Source organism: Dioscorea cayenensis, chromosome 15 (genome assembly GCF_009730915.1).
Source record: "Dioscorea cayenensis subsp. rotundata cultivar TDr96_F1 chromosome 15, TDr96_F1_v2_PseudoChromosome.rev07_lg8_w22 25.fasta, whole genome shotgun sequence".
In the NCBI taxonomy this organism is placed as follows: domain Eukaryota; kingdom Viridiplantae; phylum Streptophyta; class Magnoliopsida; order Dioscoreales; family Dioscoreaceae; genus Dioscorea; species Dioscorea cayenensis.
In genome coordinates this window covers 566911-575095 of record NC_052485.1, presented here as the reverse complement: position 1 = coordinate 575095, position 8185 = coordinate 566911, and the positions used below count along the sequence as shown (strand labels likewise).

At 38.4% G+C, this 8185-nt stretch overlaps 1 pseudogene; it reads right to left on the bottom strand.

Moving 5' to 3' along the window:
• Nucleotides 1-4949: 4949 nt before the first annotated feature.
• Nucleotides 4950-7360, bottom strand: LOC120277169 (annotated as a pseudogene).
• Nucleotides 7361-8185: the final 825 nt, after the last annotated feature.

The following is an 8185-nucleotide window of genomic DNA, read 5'->3' as shown; positions in this document are numbered from 1 at the left end:
TTTTGAGCGAAGGACAGCTATACCGAGCAACAACAAAATTGCTCTGTATCAGGAGTGATTTTCCAAGCTTGTACAGCAGAAGATGACCTCTATCTCCTCCTGACGTACTTCGTCTCTTCTGTTGTTTTCTTCTGTCTTTGTTCTAGTTTTTGTTTTTTTGTCTGTTATTGGGCATCATTTCTGGTGATGTTCCATGTTTTTCCATTGTACCTATTGTTCAATTTTTTATTTATTAATAAATTGTGATTTATCCATATTTTTTTAATAAAAAAATAGAAGCTACTATGAGGTTAGTTTGAACAACTAGTTTCTCTAATTAAATAATTAAGTGCAACCACCAATAAACATTATTTTGAACCCACTTTGTAGAGTAAAGAATCTTAAAATTACATCACTATTTCACTTTCACGTTAAAAGGATAATAATTTTTTTCTTTGCTCATTGAGGTGACTAGGGATCAACCCCAAAAATGTTCGTTGAGGGGTGATTTGTCATTGTATATATATTACTTCTATCAACATCCATCAATTCAAAACAACAGTTACTTTCCATTAATTCAATAACAAAAGTCCGTCAAATAAAGTGGCAACTGGTACGTCAACGTCAATTGTCCGAAGACAATAAGAATTAAGAAAGAAAGATAGCGACACATTCCAAGGAATAAAATTGGTTTATTTTTATTGACGATAGAAAAAAATTCAAACGGTCAAGACAACGGACTGTCAACACTAACGCGGTATGCATGACAACAATGTAGTTAGATGGGTCCCCACCCCTCAACAGGGATCCGTCCCGATCGGGGTGGGGAATATGTAGTTTTCTCCACCGTGAAAATGAGAATGGGGGAATACAATTCCTCAGTCACTATAATGGAGCGGGCTGGAGAGTGATCTTCCCACCCCTGCGGACTCCCAATTCTGCCAAATCCTCGTTCTAAAATCCTTATATATATGAGTTGAAATATAAAAAATAAAAAATATCATATTTTTCAATGTAAAGATTAATCTCAATTGGTATCTAATTTCATGGAATTATGGCTTAAATTATTAGAATTTTTTGAAAAAATTGTGTTAAAAATTAAAAATAAAAAAATATATAATATAATATCTTCTTTGTTATTAATAAGGATTAGCTTTTAATTGGTATCTAAATTCTAAATTCATGGATAGCCTTAGATTATTGGATTTTTTTATTATATTAGGAGGTCAAGTGAAGAGTGGGGACTTCCTCATCTCCGATTTCCCACAGTGGGCCGAGAAGGGAATCCCCATCCGGGATGAGGAAGTGAGTGGGGAGACGCTACCCGTCCCCGCCCCACACAGTGCCTATCCCTAAATGTAGCAAACATTCAGCTAAATCAAAAGAGCCTTTTGTCTACTTAAAAACTGATTTATAAAACTTTTTATTGTTTGGAATCCAAAATAGATAAAGTGGATACATATCATAATTTAGACCTGGAGTAGTCTACTCCCTCTCTGCAGCCCTAGGACATGCCTCGTTACTAGATGGTAGCTTTCGCTAGTCCAGCCAGCCTAGCTACCTTCTTTAGCTCTTGTCATTTCTTCCTCTTTTTTCTTTGTTTTTATATTTCTCACCTTTGGTGAGAGACTTTCTAGTTTGTTTTTTTTGTTTTTCGGTATTTTTTCTTTTTTGCGTTTGTCATGTTTCCTCTTTTCTTTCTTCTTCTTTTTTTAATTAAGTTATGGTTTATCCATTTTTATTTAAAAAAATAAAAAAATAAAAAAATAAAAATATTAAAATAATCCCTAATTGTAAGAGTGTGTTTTCAATCTCAGCTTCATTATAGGAGTACACATGTTTGTGATCAATTCTTGGTGATGAACATACTTCTAACATTTAATTTGTTTATTTTAAATAAAATATTTTAAAAAAACTTTCCTGTATCTAAGAGTAGAGTTATAGATTTATAAACTTAAATCCAGTAAAAACGTTAAACCCTTAATATTACATATGATTTGGTTTTTAGTTGAAATAGTTTATTCATTTTATAGACTCAAGAACCAAATAGATTATATATATATGAAATAAATGTGATAAACCACAACTTTATCGAATAGAAAAGAGCAACAGGGAACGGAAGATAAAACCTCTCACCGTATGAGGAAAAGAACTAAGAGCAGAGAAAAATAAAAAACGAAGAGAAAAACTGGGAAGGCGGAAGACACCGTCTGGTCCCTCAGGCCTGCCCAGACCAACAAAAGAAGCAACTACTCCTACAGTAGATTGAGTCGGGATCTCCGACTGATTTTGCAGACTTTAGCGCTTAAGAAATTAAGAGACGCTTTTAATTTTCGGGAAGCTTCATTAGAGACGATCGTTGTCTATCGCAGACGGTATTGAAAACCAAGAAAGAAGCAAATTAGCAATTTTAATAAAAATATTAGTAAAAAGCGGTAAAAAGTGACCAATTGAAAATACGATTATTTCGTTTCAATCCATATATTCCACAATATCGCACGGGAAATGAGATCCCGTAGAGTTCGCGTGTCGAGGAATAAGGGATGGAGACCAAGCAGTCTAAAAGTGTGGGAATGAATGTGGAGAGATTGGAACCAAGGATTTGTGAGAAAAAGTCCGAGATACGTCGGAGAAATCACATATCAAGGAAAAGATGGTTAAGTTTCCTGAGGCTTTGTGACATAGAACACATGTATCCGTGGAGTCTTTGAATAATGCACCCCTTTTCGAAAAGATTTGTGAAGAGTCGATTTTATCTTCCTCACAGAGCCAGAAAAAGAGTTATTTTCTAGGGCAGTGGATTTTCCAGACTCGAGAGTAATGCGGACTACGATTCCACCATCAATAAGGGAATTTTGTAAAAGGATTTGATCGTGAAATTTCCACTTTTTCCGAAAAGTGCCTGAGAGTAGGTATCTTCCCGATTATGGGAGCAATCGGGAATGATCTCTAGAAGAGGACAAATATATCGTGGGAAGCAGAGCGTAGAATCTGGATTATTAATATGTTGGATGAATTGTCCGATATTAATCCAAGGAGATGTACAATCAGTCGAAAAGTGTTGGCCAAAGATCTTTAAGCAATTGTCCAAAGATGCCAACGATCGTAATTAAAGAGATGTGTTTAAACCATTTCGATAATTTTTGTTTATCTAGAAGCGAAATGGTAATAGAGTGGAATCTACTCCCGCCCAAAAGAAAGATTTATTTCTAGGTGGATTATGGGATAAGATTCCGCTTTTGGGCTTCTAATCGAGTAATCTGGATTGAATGATTTTAGCCTCAACCACCGTCTCGATTACAAGTCAATTTCCACCACCACTTTCCAAGTAAAGCTTTGTTAAATTCTCGGTTGCAGGATTCCCACTCTACATATCGTGGATATGCGTAATTCTATTCCAGCAACCAGCTCGATTCCTTCTGGGAACCCAGATCGAGACCTTTCCATAGAAAATCTCTCTAATTTGATCAATATCTTTGATTACCCAAGTGGGAAGTTTGAAGACCGACATCCAATAAACCTGGAACCGCTGAAAGCATGTAATTAATGAGAGTTAGAGCGGCCACCAGGGATAAATAATTTGCTTTCCGTGGGTCGAAGCCCTAGATCGAACCATTCCAATGAGCTCCCGATCAATACGTCTTCCTGGTCTTCTTCCGAAAGAGGAATCTCTTGGCAAGTAATTGGCAAACAGTTCTGAGCAGCTAGGATTCCGGAAGTGTAATGTGGTTGGAAGCCATAATGTGTGTAATACAAAATGACTTTTTGAAAAATTTATGGAAAGACCGAAGACCCCTCAAAAAGATAAAGAATTAATTTGATGATTTGAAGATCTTCTTGTCCTCCAGCAGAGAATATTAAGAGGTCATCAGCATATTGAAAGTGGCAAATGTTGATCAAAGGATCCAAAGGGAACACCCACTAACACTTTGGATCCGGAGTGCATGGGAGAACATAGCACTTAGGACATCTCAGAAAGCAAGAGCAAAAAGCGAGGTGATAAGTGATCACCCTTGTCTCTGCACCTCTTTTACATCTAATGTATCCCTCGAGTGGTTCCACATTAATGATGAACCCGAGTCTTGAGCGTAACTAAGAATAGTATGAATCAGAAAGCTAATCTAGATCCAAAGCTCTAGCACAAAGAGGACATCAAGGAGGAAGTTCCAATCTAAAGAGTCAAAGGCTTTTGCAAAATCCACTTTGAAGACATAACATAGATTATATTTTGCAAACTAATCATTTTAAAGCTTCATTACTAGCTTTTGATCGACCAACATAGTTCCGTTAAACAACTATTGGGTAACATCAACAATGTACTCATTGAAATGCACAAAAGCTGGTGCATTATTTTTGTTGTGAATAATAGGCTACAAACGCCTTTTTACGAATATAAACAGATTAAAACCGGATATGCATGTGTCCGATGACGTAACAAGAATAATATAAGAAGGTAGTACATTATTAATTAGAGATGGAATATATATATATCGACAATAGGAGAAGTGTAGTTAAAAATAACACAATGTAACGAATTGCAACATTTGTAATAACTTAATAATCTCTCAAAAATTTATCATGCGGTAAATTAAAATATGAGGCAATTAAAACTTGTCAAGTTTATCCGAAATAATATATTATGGATCATATCCCATAATAATAAATTTTTATTACTATGCAATTCTGGAGGTGTAAGAAATACAATTCCTCCCACAGGGATTCATGTTGGTACTGAGTATACAATGGATAAACAATACTATGTGATATTGGCTCATAATGAACAGCTGTGGGAGCAAAATTTTGAGCCATTCCCTTGCAGTTTGTGGTTTACCACTCAACTACCATTTGTTTCTCACAAAACAAAATGTTCTGAGAATTACTTAGTTTTTTATTAAGAAATATGTTCTGAACGTCGTTTACATAAATATAAGATCATCATCATTTATTTAATAACACATGGAAAGGGGTTTCTAAGCTGATAATGCCAAACTTTGCCCTGTGCCATGAGAATCAATAACAAGGTCTTGAAGAATTCTAGAAATCGGAGGCACTGTAACCTCCAAAAGCCCCTCCAGCATCTGAACAACCAATCCCATTGTTGGCCTTTGACTCTCCAAGTCTTGAATGCACCAGCAAGCAACTCTGCAAGCTCTATCTACTTCCTCCATGTTGGCCTCCCCATTCAGTCTTTCATCTAACAAACAATGAACCATATCTTCTCTCACTTTCATTGCTGCCTCAACAGGGAAATAATAGTCTGCACTCTCTGCTAATTGCTTTGTATTTCTCTTCCCTGATATTATTTCCAAAAGCATCATACCAAAGCTATAAACATCAGCCTTTGGTGTGATTGCTAATCCTGTAATCCATTCAGGGGCCAGATACCCAATGGTTCCTCTCATGCTGGTTAACACATGACTGAACTCCCTCCCAAGCAGCTTTGCAAGACCAAAATCAGCCACCTTTGGGTTAAACTCAGCATCCAAAAGTATGTTCTCTGGTTTGATGTCACAATGGATGATACACTCTCTGCATTTTTCATGCAGATAAGCTAATCCTCTGGCAATTCCAAGTCCGATTCGATAACGAGTGGACCAGTCTAGAACGTTGTCATTGTTATGAAAGAGATGAGAATCTAGAGAACCATTAGGCATATACTCGAAAACGAGCAACCTTTTAGTATCTTCAGCACAGAAGCCACGTAAAGAAACAAGGTTAACATGCTGAATGGTTCCAAGAGTGCTCACCTCTGCTCTGAACTGCTTCTCGCCTTGACGGAGGCCTTCAAGTCTCTTAACAGCTACAGCAGTTGAATCTGGTAACGCTCCTTTAAACACAGTGCCAAAGCCACCAGCTCCCAGTTTGTCCGAAAAGTTCTTGGTCAAACGTTGTAACTCGCTGTACTTGAAGATAGTCAAACCTCCCATCACTACTTCGGAAGCACTGGCTATCAGTTTTCTTCTCCTCCTCGTCCAAACAACAAGCATAAAAACAAGTACCAAGCAAAACAAAAACGCAGCAACGCCACCAGCAACAATCCAGAGAACCTTTCCCTTCTTATGATGGCTTGGAAGCTCAGAAGCTGCCAGACGGATATAAAGTGTTCCTCCATCTGACCCAGTATACTGGTCTTGCAAATTAAGCAGGTCTCCATGCCACAGAGTGCAATTGCTACCATAAGAATAGGCAGTGCAAGAGCAGTTATTCAAACAGGTTAGCTCGCATGCATCAACACTCTCAGCTTGGAAAAGGCTTACCGTTATCAGGCAACCCTCACACTGGACATCTCCAAAAACTTATCCTGCTCACCAACGTACATCGAGTTGTTATTGGCATCACACTGCAAATTTGTGTTCCTAAAACAGCCTCCACTGTGATCATTCAAATCCCAGTCTTTTGGCGATTTCTCGCTGAAACCCTTGATGCAACTGCAGTAAGGCAATCTCTGCTCGTTGCAGCTACCAAAAGGACCACATAATGCAGTGACTTGACATTGAGCTTTTGGCGCAAACCAGAACTGCGTCCATTCTTGAGTGATATTCACCCAAGTTAACATCTTGAGCTGCCCGTTGGCATCCAATATAACTCTACTGATGATGTCGCTTGCTTGCACAAAGTAAGCCACGTATTTCTCCCTTGTCGGTTTCAACGTAAGTGAGGTTGTAGTCATGGTTAGACGACATCCCATTCATCTCTGGTATTCCAGGGAACATGCGCCCATCCCAAACCCCGGTATTCCAGTACGTCTCTGACCTGTTCCATTGCATGACATATTGGTTAGCTCCCTGAGGATCCATCTCATAAGAGTAGCTTCCTGGTGCTGGGTCGTCAGTATTCTTCCATGCAATAAGCCTCTGTTTAACTCCAGTGAGTTTATTGAAAGAAATCTTTCCACCAGGAAGAAGAGTATCTGTTGGGTTCTCAAAGGTCTGCCAGAAGACTTCAGTGGAGTTGTGGCCATCCTTCAAGACTAGGTTTCCATCATCCTGGAGGACAGCAACGGTGCTGGAATTGGAGGTGCTGGTTGTGTTGGTGGACCATATGAGGGAATTAGCTTCATTAAGGAGAACCAAGTTGCCATCCTTAAATATCTGAAACATACATCTGTTTGGGTCTGAGACTGGGGTGGCTCTGTTGGCCACCCACACAGGAGTGACCACTGAGATCTTGTTGTACCAAATGCCGATGTAGAACTTGCTGGAGGAGTTCACTTTGGTGAAGAAAACCCAGCACAAAGTTGCCACCTTTGGAGATTATCTTTTTGATTTCCAGAGAGAGATTGGTTGGTGGTGATGGAGTCTGATGCAAAGGAGACGGAGATGGTGTGGGAGAGAAGGTAGAGTACTAAGAGGAGAGGAAGGAAGGCAGTTGGAGGAGTCATGGTCGGAAGTGAACAACAAGAGAAGAGTGGGGAATGGTGCAATGAAGTGAATGAACACACCTTAAAACGAATCTCATCGTTGTTGACCATCATAGTCTCGTGCTTAGATTTTTATTTTTTTGGTAGAATAAGTGAACTAGACGTCGAGAGAGGAAGTGGTGAAGTGAAACACACGTTAAAAAAAGATTCTCAATGTGCTTGGTCTATCATAATGTTGTTTTGTGTTTAGATTTTAATGTAGAATTATTGGGGTTACTGTTTCTAGTTTTTTTCTTTTTTTCTTCTTTTTTTGAGTCTTTTCCATCTTTTAATCAATTCTCTTTATTTTCTTTTTTTATTTGATTTATCTTTGTTTTTTTGCTTTTTTATAGTTGTAATTGTTTTTCTCCTTCTATCTTAATTTGGTGATATTGACTATGAAAAAGTGGATAAACCACTCGTTTATTGAAAAATAAGAAGAAGCACCAGGGAAAACAAAGCAGAGCTAAGAGTTCTCACAGAAGTGTAGAGCTCGGGAAAAGAAAAATACAGAGAGATAAAAAGTAAACAAGGTAAGGCAGCTGGGAAAGCGAAGAAATCCGACTGGAGTCACAGAACCATCCGAGCTGCGGAGTGAAGTAGATTACTCCTGATTCAGTTGAGGGACAGTGTTGCCGATGTAGTCTCTCGATCCGAGCGCTCGGGGAAGTCGAGGAGCGCTTAATCTTCGGAGAAGCTCGTTGAGATTTTTGCTGATTGGGAAGAGGAGTCATGAGAAATCCAAGCAACCAGACGATATTAGAAATTTTTGAATAAATTATGAGTAAAAAGGTAAAAAGCGGTCAC